This window comes from Elgaria multicarinata, chromosome 3 (assembly GCF_023053635.1).
Source record: "Elgaria multicarinata webbii isolate HBS135686 ecotype San Diego chromosome 3, rElgMul1.1.pri, whole genome shotgun sequence".
Taxonomy (NCBI): Eukaryota; Metazoa; Chordata; class Lepidosauria; order Squamata; family Anguidae; genus Elgaria; species Elgaria multicarinata.
Window position 1 is genome coordinate 107,259,458 of NC_086173.1, and position 13,282 is coordinate 107,272,739.

The following is a 13,282-nucleotide window of genomic DNA, read 5'->3' on the forward strand; positions in this document are numbered from 1 at the left end:
GAATACAGGCCACACCTCTCTGGCTACGAATGTCTCGCCCGATCCCTTTAAGGCCAGATGGATGGCCAAGATAGGATGCCCGCTTAGGCCTCCACCTCTTGCTGAATTTTCAATAAAAGTGGCCCTTATTTTAAATCCATTTTCTGTTTGTCGTCTCTTTATTTACGCACTCCACTCACGCAATTGCCTATCCACCACGCCCTGGCACATGGGCGTGCGGGGGCCGTTGCGAGTGGGGGCGGAGAGACGCGGCGCTGGGGGCAAGCTATTGGCGCGCCCTCAGTGGTGCCACTCGGGGGAGGAGGCAGCGCAGGATTTAAAGTGCTTTGCCCCTCCCAGCGCCCTCTTCGGCGCGAGTCTCCCTCCCTCCCTCCCTTGTAGGCAATGTGGGTTCTCCGGTTGCCCGTTTGGGGGCCAAGTAGGAATTTTTTGCTCATATCCTAAGTTGGCTATGAGTTTTTTCGCCTACTTCACACTGTGAGACAAGGGGGGAGTAATAATTAAGTTAATCTGGCGTTACTGGTCACAATTTTGATTCGGCGGTTATTTGCGGGCATTGTGGGCGAGCATAGGAATGGTGAGCATTCTTTGGCACCGTTAGTGGTGAGGGGTAACGTCTGAGGCTCACAGCTGGGAGCCCTGTGGCAACAGCTGGTGAGATAGGGCTTACCTCTGAGGCCAACCTTTCTCACTCACCCGGAGTTTTGTAACACGGGGGGAGCGACACCGGAAGGCCTACCAACCCCATCCTGGGGAAGCCAGAGGGGGGGGGTGGAATACAGGCCACACCTCTCTGGCTACGAATGTCTCGCCCGATCCCTTTAAGGCCAGATGGATGGCCAAGAGAGGATGCCCACTTAGGCCTCCACCTCTTGCTGAATTTTCAATAAAAGTGGCCCTTATTTTAAATCCATTTTCTGTTTGTCGTCTCTTTATTTACGCACTCCACTCACGCAACTGATTTTATGTTTTAAATCAATTAAGGAACACTAGACATTACAGACAGAAGAGTAAAGAAGCATCCCCTCTCTCAAAACGTGCACATTTGGCTCTGCTCATGTATTGAGAGAGGAGTGTGTCTATTAACCTGTGAAACAGATAATGCACTCAAAGTGGTAGTGCATCAAATATATGCATGTGAGAACTGAGGATAGATTTGACATTTTCTAACAACATGACTTTCCAAACTTCTTTTATTCCCAAATCTCATAGTCAATAAAGCACTAACAAAGTAATAATAATAAAAGATTAAAAATGTGAAACAATTTAGGAGAACTTGACAAAAGGTCAATCTTTCTGGCAATTCCAGAGGAATTTTGGGAGGGGGGCACATTACAAATCTGTGCTTCGCCTTATTCCTGAAAGTAAAACTGCACACATTAGTTTTTAGAACATGCTGCAAGTCTATTCAACATAATTAACCTTGTGCAAAGGATTGATCTTAATTGGCATGACTCTTACTCAATCTTGATCAAATGTTATGCTGTTCTTTGGGTTTATTAGTGTAATGACCTGCAACACTGGTCAGCAACTGGTATAAATCAAGATGTGTTACTGAAAAAGTTCTCTGTAGTTGTGGAAAAATTAGTGATTATGCCTTCTTGTTTGTGGTTTTTACAACTAGAGAATAGCATTTATTACCTTAATTAGTTGTCTGAAATACTACTTACTGGAGAATGTAGGAGAAAAAGAACTGAATGTGTGCCTTAAATGGGCTAGAAAAATATATAAAGACATTGTCACACATTATTAGAATAATGCTGGAAAGAAAGGAATACTTTTTGCTCTGGAAAAAAGAGAAGAAAGAATCATATATCCATAACTCATGAGCTAATAATCATGATAATAATAATGTGCAATGTATTTTTCATTAACTGAGTGCACTTTGCAGTACATAGATCATAAACTGCTGGTAAATGTTTTAGGGGGTTGTGTGTATCATTTGATTTAATCTTTGCTAAGACACAACTAATAACTTGTAACTCATTTCTGTATTTCTGCTTTCTATGTTTTATGTTTGGAAATAACTTCTCCAGGCTTGTTTATAAGAGAAAATATTTCTGATGCTGCCAAATTTGTATTATGTTTATAAGTATAAAATCCATATTCGACACTTATAACAGTGTGTTGTGCTATGCTGTGCAGTGTTGTTTGTAAATCTTTAACTGCAGGTATTTCTAGATTTTCAACATCCTCCTTATTGATTTTCATTCATATAATATACGTAGAAGAAATTCCATACTAGAAATGTACCAGCATTGAAGGGACAGATAACACAGGCTAAGTAAGCTTGCTACTGAAGGAATTAGCACCTCTTTGTCTTTGGATTCATATCTCTGAAACAGTTCTTGTAGGATTTGAGTGCAGTAGAAATCAAAAATTAAGAATTCAAGCACAAAATGCCAAGTTGTGGGCATCTTGACTTATCAAGGTTTTAGGTGTGAAATTACACATTATCTGGGCAAGTTATGGTGGCCTTGTGTCCTAATTTTCTCTGGTTGAAGATGTCCCCTATTTGAAGGGCTGTCCAGGCCATGGGCAAGGAAGAAGAGGGCCCTTGAAGTTATCCAGCAGAAGTTAGCACTTGGATAACCGACTGAGCAATTCTGCTGGGGACACTGTTCTCTACTATGGTGAGAAGTATTGCGTATCTATTTAAATCATCGTAATAATTTCTAAATTAACATCTATGCATATATACCAACATATGTAAATTGTGTGCAAAACTCCCACCTTCAGATTTGTTGCCCCATTCAAAGGCAATGAATTTGAGGTGTTGTTTTGGAGATTCCCCCACTCCCAACCCAGGTCTGGAGGAAAATTCTAGAAATATTCATGAGATTGGGGCCTCAACTAGACCAGGGTTTTTTACTGTGATGATCTCATGATTTTATGATCACAAGATCGTTGCACTGGTCTACATGCGGTGCGTGACATCACAGCTGCCATTTTTTTGTTTTAAAGAAGAAGGAGCGCACAAGCGCTCGTGCGCAGAAGTTAAGTCTTTTTTTAAAAAAATCTCCCCCCTCCTCCACCCCACTGCCCCGTGTGTGGGTCACAGGTCCTGGTGAGTAACTGCGAGGAGCCAGGACAAACCGCAACGCCCGCACACATGTTTTGCAGTCTCAGGATCAGCCCAAGACCATGGAAAAAGCAGGCTCAAAGGGCAGGGCAAGATCCCGGGGCAAGGGAGGGATCATCCCTCCCTGATCCCAGGATCCCCTGTGCATCATGTGAATGCACAGGGATGATCCCGGGGATCGCCCCAGGATAAAGCCCTGCCTAGCTATGGCCTGGGTGGATTCCTGGGGAAACTGGTAGTATGAGCAGCTTTTTCTTCTTTAACCTTAGACTTGCTGCCACCTGCCAGTGGAGGTGGAGCTATTATTGGTGACAACTGAGTGGACACCTTCACCCTCATCCATTCTACACCCCACACAATACCAGTTGAACATTGCCTCCTGGAAAGGCAGAGAAAGAATAAGAAAAGCTTGCTGCCATTGCTTTTCCCAGTAAGCGTCCTGGCACCTGAAAATTTTTAGATTTTTTTTCTGACCCCTGATATTTGCAAGACAAGGTTCATCCTCCCAATGCCTCAATTTTTTTATTAAAAAGAAAAGAGCCAAAATCATTTTAAATGTACATCTAAAAAAAGAAAAGTGAATGCAACTATTGTGTTTGCAAACATTGGAATAATTCAGATAAGCTTGTAAAGAACCTAGAATTGACCAAAATTCCCTATTTAGTGTAGATTAAATGACAACAATGGCAGCTACTACTACAAAAAAGAGGTGCCTGCAAACGAGCACGCACGCATCTCATATACACAATTCTTTAGAAGCTGGACTGGAGCAGATGCCAATCTGAGTGCTGCTGCCACAGCCAGCCAAATAAGATATGTTCCCCTCAGTCCCCAAATGACATTCAGGACTTTGTTCATACCCATTAAGTCCTCTCTGTATTAGTTCTGGAACATTAAAATTGAACCAATTTAGTTGAATTTTTCATCCAGCCCTTAATGAATGTCGTGTATGTGTTTACTTAGGCGGTACTTAAGCCTTCAGGACATTTCAAGTTCTTGCTTCCTATTATTGACTCAGGCCAATCATCAGTACAAGAAACCTGCACTTATATACTTACGCAGTTCATATAAGTGCATTTTCAGAGGGCCCTTTTAAAAAAAAAGGAAAAAAAAGAACAACAACAAAAGCCTATGAAGAAGATTTGAAAATTCCTACATGTGTTAGAAAAAACGGGAAAAGAAATAAGGAAACAAAATCATGGCTCTCAAACTCCAGTTCTTTATAAGGTTTTGCATTGTTTTACATGGTTGGATTTTTTAAAAAGAGATTTTATTTATTCTACAGATATGTGTTAATGAATTATCATTGTAAATAGCATTTTCTGTTATAATTAAGAATATCTGCCAAATACAGCAGCACTTGGGACAACAGTGAGGGAAGTGTATATTCTACAGGCCTTTTATGAAGTGAAATAAAACGGATGATCTGCACTCTCCGGGGAAGATCATTAAAATGTAAATGAGCTGGTAAACTGATCCATGGGAATTGCACTACAAAACCTGACAAAATGAGCACCACTTTAACTGAAAGTACAATCCATTTCAGAAATCTTTGCTTCTTTGTCCCATAAAGAACACATTACCAACACTTCATACTTTGGGCGAAGCAAAAATAATAATAATCTTGACATCACTGCAGCTTCCTTTGCTCACATATGGGTTAGCTGGGACAGGCACTTCCTCTAGTGATGTTGCTCCTCTCCCATGAAATGAACCTTAAGAAATGGAAGCATCTTGGAAGGATAAACATGCTAACATTCTGGGCAGTGATGCAAAAGTCAGGACTGTTACATAAGTAGGCATTTCCACCAAAGGATGGACCATCCTTTCCTTAGAGATCACTTGTTCTTCTAGCATGCTTCTCACCGGATTGGAGCTACACATGTAGTTTCAAACGTCCGTAGAGAATTAGCTTGATATGACACTGGAGGGTTGAGGAAAGAAGGCAGTGTACAGTTTCAAGCCCATTAACAGTGGAGTCTCAGAATGGTAATTCAAGCTTCAACACAATAAGATCTCTTTCCTGCAATTTTACCTGCCGGATGTATGGCCTACACTCTTCAGCTGCTGATACACCAAAGAATACGGCAGCTATGCTTTGTAAGTTAACTTTTTAATGAAATTATCCTGTGTTCTAAAAGAACACCCTCCCCTGTAATCTCTGGCTGAAACGAAAAACGATATCTGAGGACAAAGTTTTAACGTTGCTTTTACGGCTAATTGTTAGGCAGTGGAAATCTGATATGCCTTACTAAGATAAACACATTGCTGAATATGCATACCTTGCTGGTGTGTGTATTTAAGAGCTAAGGAAGGGACTTGTATGAGATAGATCACCATATCCTTGCTAACATATTTTTCATAATACTGTATATTCTCCCCCCACACCCCACCCCACACATCTCAATCTCCTTCCAGGAAATATATCAATTTCAATGCATACAAGTTTCTAAGACCTATTCGTAGACTTCAACAAAAGCAGGCTAAATATCCAATGAAGTATTAATTCACAAGAGGCATCTATATACCACCCGCTCAAATGTTGAAAGCATTGTAAGGTCTACAGTTCATTGCATCATAGGAAGTGAGCATTTATCCTTCTAATGTTGTAATAAATGTTGTATCAGTGTTTTAGCGGTCAGAAGCGTGCAGCAAATCCATTTGCGCTGACCATGCATTACCTTCCAGGAAGCAAAAAATATCTGTATAAACACCCCCACCCCAAAAGGGAGCAACTACCGGGCATTGCCACAACAAATGTTTAAAATGAACATTAGCTGCTTTACAGCTCCAACGATTAGCCGACTTAGACAAGCCTTATTAAAGAGATGGTGTGGCATCCAATATACATGAATAAGACACATCCTGAGATCCACATATTCATTAGATACAACCACTAAGGCAGGGATCCATTGAACAGGCCAAAAAGGGGACAATCCAGTGACCCATCCAGAAAGCTGCATGTTATGGAGCCAGTGGCAAACAGGCCCTGCATTAGCATCTGGGCCCGAGCAGTGCTTATGTGGCTTGCTGTGTCCTTCTCACTTTTAAACCTTTTAGAGTTATGGAGCTGCTGCCTGGGCCTATACATGGCTATAGCTGCTCATTTTATTATTTTTAGTTTCTATAACAAAATGGTACTTATTCCCATGTAATAATTATTATTACATGGGAATAAGTACCATTCTTATTCCCATAGAATCAGGGCAGAAAGAGCAAACTCCATTTTATTCCTATAGTTGCGATAGTGTTACAGTTTACGTGAGATTACGACACAAAGCTGCACACATTCAGAATATTTGCTTTTCATTAGGATTGGCAAACAGGGATTTTGTTTTGTTTTGTTTGGTCTAACATGTTAGGAATGTGATATTAGTTGTGAAGCATGGAATGGAGAAGGGAAAAGAGTTAGTTGTGTGCTTTACAACTGAAGCAATAGACATGGCTGTCTAAACATTTCCCCTGTCCGCCCAAGATCATTAAGCCCAGTGTCTAAAATGATCAAACTGCACCACTCCCAGCACTTTCTAAGGATCAGACTGAAGTATTCATTAAATTGAATAAAGTCTGTGTTTAATTCTTCAAGTAACATGTTGAGTATGGTTGGCACCAAGGTTAAATCGAGTTCCAGGAAACAAAGTTCCCCACCCCCTCCTCTCCTTGGCAGCCCCCAGAGCCCTCTGAAAATGCTATACACATGGTCAGGAAAGGCAACTGAATGGGGCGGTCTTTAGTACAGGGGCTAAGGGGGAAGGAAGGGTCCATGAAAATTAGATGGAGGCACCTTACATGAATGCGAGCAATGCCTGTGAAAGGATGCCCCCTTCCCCTTCAGCCCCCTGGCCTGCAGCCCACACCATTCAGGAGGGTGCTCTGCCCCTCTGTATAGCATTTGTTGTGTGCTCTGGTAGGAATGTCAGAGCTGAGATGTCTAGGGAGAGCCCACTGACAACAGCCGAAAATAAGAACATAAAGTGGAGATCTACACTAAGCTGGATATACTGCTTATAAATAATAATATAAACTGCTTATAAACATTTTTTATTGTGTATTGAGTTTTATCTCGCCTCATGACGCTTGCTTTGTAACGTTATATCGCTTACCCTTTCTGTCGTTCTATTTTCTGATCTTATCCGTATAAGTCGTTGTATTTTCTCTTATGTGACAGATTACATCATAAGAAACCTTCCTTTTTTTCATATGCTTTTCCTTAACCAATCACCTTCCTTGGGGCGTGTTTACTGTGTTTCCGAGCCCAAAGTAGCAGTAGCAGCTGTTTTTTTTATCTTTCTTGCCTCCTGTTCCTGTTTGTAGCCACAACCTCCCTCCCCACATGATCTGCATGTGTATGGGCATTGTTCTCTATGTGTTTACTCAGAAGTAAGACTCTCTCTGTTCAATGGGCTTCCCTCAAAGGTAAGCCAGCATGTGATGTTAGCAGTAGAAATCAATGGGATTTACTTTTGAGTAAGGGAACCTTGGTCTGTGCTTAGGAAAAGGGTGCAGAAAAAGGGGAAATCTTTCCAGCCCCCCTTCTCTCTGTTTCTCTCCCCACCAAGCCAGACCAAGGGGCAGCAGGTCACATTAGCAGTTGAAATCAATAGGATTTACTTTTGAGTAAAGTAAATCCCCTAACCCTGCCTGGAGGCTCCCTCCATGGCTCCTGCTTAGGAAAAGCTCCCAGGTGTGGAAAGAGGGGAAATCTTTCCTCCACCACCCTTCACCGTTTCTCTTGGAGGAGGGACAATGGAAGAAAAGAGGAAGTGGGAGGAACAATAAGCAGACGAGAATTGGGGGAAAAAAAGTTACAGCATACATTGTGTGGCCCAAAGTGCTGCATTCCTACCGGAAAGGAAAACGGTAAGGAAACGCCTTAATACCTGCGTGTGCCCAACGACATTTTAAATCGGTGTAACATATTACGTTTACTGACTGACAAAACGTCGTTATATGTAGATTTCCCCCGTGAGCCATGGTGGATCAGACCATCTAGTCCAGCATTCTTTTCCCACAGTGACCAACCAGCTGCCTGTGGAAAACCCACAAATAGGTCACAAGTGCAATAGTACTATTGTGCTCCTGTCACCCAGCAACTGCCTCCGAAACTGGAGGCAATATTGATTGATTTAAAATATTCCTTGGCTGCCTTTCATGGCAGAAGGTCTCCCAAGATGGCATACAACAACAAAACTCAACATACAAAAATAAAAATAGAATAATAAAATCCACACAATAAAAACAGATACAATAATAAAAACAGTAAAAACCACAACAGCAGGAAACATTCTAAAAACCAACTAACACCAGCATAAAAACAAAACCTGCCCCATACAATTGCAGCGACAACCCAGTCTGATAAGACAAAAGAAGGGGAAGGCCAGAGTAAAATGGTAGGTTTTCAGGGCCTTCCTATAAGACTGCAGTGATGAGGCCCAAAGGACCCCTGATGGCAAACGAGAAGGGCCTCTCTTGCTGAGCTTAAAGTGCAGGCAGGCTGATATGGGGAGATGCTGTCTTTCAAGTAATTTGGTTTTAAAGGTCAAAAAAGCACTTCAAATTGGACTTGGAAAGTATAGGCATTTTGTGATTGGATCACCTCGGGCCCTACTTACACCAGCTGAAGTTTCCAGACTGTCTTCAGAGGCAGCCCCACCTACAGCACATTACAGTAGTCCATCTGGGCATCACCGCCCAGAGAGCTTCAGCTATGGGGCGGTATATAAATGTAATAAGTAAATAAATAAATGGATAACTGAGGCAAAGTCCATCCTCTCCAAATAAGGCCACAGCTGGAGTATCTGCCTAGGCTGGGAAAACACACTACTGGACACCACAGCCACCCCCAGACTACGACTTGGACTTTTCGGGCGAGTGCTATTCTATCTAAGACCAGTTGTATATCTCCATCCAGAGTAACTGGTTTCCCAACCCACAGTACTCCACCACCAGCCCAATGTCCTGATGACTTCAACCAGTGATTTCATGTAGATGTTAAAAAGCACTTTGGACAGGATGGAACCTTGTGGCACTCCTCAGGCTAACAGCCATGGGATGGAACAGTAGTCCCCCAGCACCACCTTCTGCGACCGCTCTTCCAGGAAGGACTAGAACCACTTTAAAACCATGTCTCCCAAGCTCAACCCAGATAAATAGTCCAGAAGAATCAACAGGGTTTCACTCTCCTAATTCATTCCCAGCATAAGTCATCAGCTAGGGCAACCAAGGGCCTTGCTAGACCTACCTTTAAATCGAGGCGTGTGGAGGGGCCAGCCCGCGCTAGACATAGCGCGGCCTGTCGCTCCTGTCCACATGTAACACGCGACAGGGTAAAGGAAAGCCCCATTGCATCAGCATTTTTTTTTTTACCTTAAAGGGGCCATGTGCGCAGGAGCGCACCAACGACAAGGTAGGCCTTTAAAAAAAAAAGGGGGTTCCCTGCTCCCCCTGCTCCGGATTTCCTCCCTGCAATCTCCAATCCCCCCCGCCCGCCAGGCCGTGATGTCTGATTCCCCCCGCCTGCCCGCCAGGCCGCAATGTCTGACCCCGCCCCCCCGGCCACGATATCTGATCCCCTCCATCGCCCCTGGGCCGTGATTCCCCCCCAATGTCCCCTGGCTCTGCTCTTCCCCCTATCTCTCCCGCTGGGTCCGCTCTTTCCCCCTGGCCCCGATCTCTCCCCCCCGCAATTCCCCCCTGGCCCCGATCTCCCTCCCCTCTACAATTCCCCCCCTCAGCCCGATGGGCACTGAACCCAGTGCGCTGCTTCTCCCAGCTACTCACGAGTAAGCCACATAGCCGGGAAAAGCCACGCAACCGGCCCGGGGCTGCGGAAATACCGGGCCACAACCGGTGCCAGTTATCCCAGGCCAAGGGAGGGTTTAGCCTGGGCTGACCCCGGGATCCCCTGTGCGTCATCTGGACGAACAGGGGTGAGCCCGGGTATCAGCCTGGGCTAAACCCTTGTCTAGCAATGGCCTAAGTCTGTTTCCATGCCATAACCAGGTTTGAAACTTGACTGGGGCCCTTTCTACACCTAAAGGTTATCCCAGGAAAATGGAGGGATCATCCCTGCCTGCTCCCGGGATCCCCTGTGTGGCATTTGGATGCACAGGAACGATCCCGGGACGATCCCAGGATATAGGGCTGGTGTAGATATGCCCAGAGTCTAAGTAATCAGTATCATCCAACACTGGCTGAAGTTGTGAGGTCACCACCGCACAATAGCAAATTTGAAACATGGAGGAGGGGTAGTTTTAGTTTCTTCAATAAGGGCTCACCACTGCTTATTTCAAAGCTGTGGGAACTTTACTGTCCTTCAAGGAGGCATTTACCACATTGGAGGTCCAAGTACCCAGCCCAACTCTGACCAATTTTACCAGCCAGGATAGACAAGGCTCTAAAGAACAAGTAGTAAACCTCAGTCCTCCAAGCAGGTCCACATCCTCAGGATGCACAAGCCAAAATTTACCCATAACATGGATAGATGGTGCACTAGCCCCATCCATCTCAGACTCTGTCAAAGACAATGGCATCTATGTCAGCACAAACATGAGTGACTTTACCTGCAAAGTATCTAGCAAAGTGCTCACAGTGGGCCTTTGTTGTTTTCTAGAACCTATACCCAAAAGGCCTTTGGCCACCTGAAAGAGCTCTGCCAGGCAACACTGAGCAAATACAATGGTAGTGGAGAAGCAAGATATGTTTGCTGCCATCGCTGCCAGAGAATATGATCGCAAAAGGATTCTTGACTAGTAGCCATTGATAGCCTCTATGAATTTGTCTAATCCCCCTTTAAAGCCATCTAAATTGGTAGCCATCACTACATATTGTGGAAGTGAACTGCACAGTTTAACTATGCACTGAGTGAAGAAGTGGCTAAATACAGACTTGGATGGTGTGATTAGGGCTCTTGAGTATGCTGTCATTACATGCTTTCTTTTTACTCCAGAGCCATGAAATCAGAGCAGCTCGCCTATGCCACCATGGCTCCTCCCTGCTAGGATAAGTGCTTTAGAAAGCATTCTTATACATTGGCTTTTTTGTTTGTTTGAGTTTTTTTAGCATAAAACTCATTTTTCAGCCTGGCATCAGTTCAGGGTAAACTACAGAAGGACAAATACGTTATTTTTAAAGCCTGCAGGAACTAAGCATTCAACTGGATGACTTCGGTTAATTTGGGAGAGAAAAGTACATTTTCTATTTTTATTCCTTCAAGTTTGCATGCTATTTCAGAAGTCACAGAGGGAAAAGCCAGTGTTCTTATTCATTGAATCCTACGATGTTCTTTTAGTGACTGCTATTAATACTCTCTGTAATTCGGGGCTTTTTTCTCCTTCCTTGCAGATAAGTTTGCACTGGAAGATCAAATTTAAGTTGGCACGGTAATAATGGGCCTATTCAGTCGTTAAGGGAAAAGGGCTTGTTATCAAGTGCTAAACTGTTGCTAGAGCCTTTGATTTATTTGTTAATCCTTGGTAGTAAATACTTGTTGTCCTACTTCTGTAAAATGGTTGTGAAGTGAATAGTTCTAGTTTCAGGTTTGATTATTTGCATTCAGTCAATTGGAATTTAACCCAGAAATCCAAAGGATTAAGAAATGTTGATTATCTGACATCTGCCAAAACAGAAAGAGAGAGCCATGTTATTTTGATAATTAATTTATGTATTTTATCTTGCACTTACTATTAAACTTTAAAACATTGTCCTGCGTCATAAGTTTTAGAAGGAACATTCTCAAAAGAACATTGAGAGGATATGGAAGTGTTGTAGCATCTGGTGCTTTCAATTACTAGTTTTATTATTATGAAAACAGTATGAGACTTGTGGGTTGGGAAGCAAGGTGAAAGTTATGGAGACTGGAAAGATGACTGATCATACTAAGGTCAAGAAAAATGGGGTCTGCAGATGTTTCTCTTCTCACTCAACACAGTTTGGGGCCTTGGTACCTGATGGAATGCTTACTCCCATATGCCATGCCCTAAAGTTATCTACAGAAGCCCTCTTCATTAGGATGATGGCTACTAGAGAGAGGTTCTTCTCGGTGGTGGCTCTCCAGTTATGGAACACACTCTTTCTCTCTCTCCTGGGAAATTAACAGCCTCAGCATTCCTTTCTTTCTGTTTTGTTCTCCCAGGCCCTTTCAATCTTTGCTATTTAATACACACTGCATGTTGGTGGTTTTAAGTTCAGTTTCATTTATTGGCTGCCCTTTCCTATTTTTTTTTTACTATATTTTATTGGGTTGGTTTTTGTATTTGCATCTGTGTTTTTATTCTATTGGTTTTATATTGTTGTCTTTTTAGATATTTGAATTTGGTTTTATTGTTGTTCAGTTTTAAAATAATTGTACAAAACCTAGAGAACCTGTTTTATAGGTATTTATAAATGCAAGTAATAAATGAAAAAATAAATATGTGAAATTTGCCTGGTTAGGCTTATTGGCTTTTAAAGGTTATTTTTATTTTATTTTAAATGTTTTAAAACCACTTTCAAGGCCAGGCCTCCCTGAGGCAGTTTTTAAGGTAATGCTTTATAACAATAAAATATAATTCGTTAAAACAGCAGCCACGGTGCTCTTAGATCAATATTGTCACTAAAGGCACAGGTCACTTCAGTGGCTCCGAATGCCTTTAGTAGCTTAGGCTGATATACCATCTATGGTCCTACCTGAACAAAAATAACCTTGTGACAGTTATTCATGCTCTGGTATCCTCAAAGGCGTGCCTTTGAAAATGCTCCAGAAACTTCAGTTAGTCAAAAGTAGTAGTTAGACCACTAACTGGTGTGATAATATTATGCCAATACTTCTTCATCTGCCCATCCATTTCTAGACTCAATTCAAAGAGCTGTTTTTAACCTTTAAAGCCCTGAATGGCTTGGGGCCAGGTTACCTGGAGGAATGTCTCCTCCCATATTTACCTATCCAGACATTAAGACCAAATGAGGCAAAGCGGGTGGTTACAAGAGAAAGGGCCTTTTCAGTTGTGCTATCCCATTTGTGGAGTGTTCTCCCCAGAGATGCTCGCCTGACATCTATGCTATGGTCTTTCCAGAAACAGGTGAACCAGATGAAGACCTCCTTATTCCCCCAAGCATTTAAAGAACGATTTTTAGTGCTTTTAGTGCTTCTTATTTTAATTGTGATATTGTAATGGCTTTATTATTTGTGATGATTCTGTCTTGGTGTTGTCCTGTGCTGCT

The 13,282-nt window shown here is 42.7% G+C and overlaps 1 protein-coding gene across 1 annotated transcript in view; it reads left to right on the forward strand.

Moving 5' to 3' along the window:
- The window catches only part of NOL8 (nucleolar protein 8), a 501,501-nt gene that overhangs the window by 438,980 nt on the left and 49,239 nt on the right, over positions 1–13,282 (forward strand). The gene's annotated exons all lie outside the window — the stretch shown is intronic.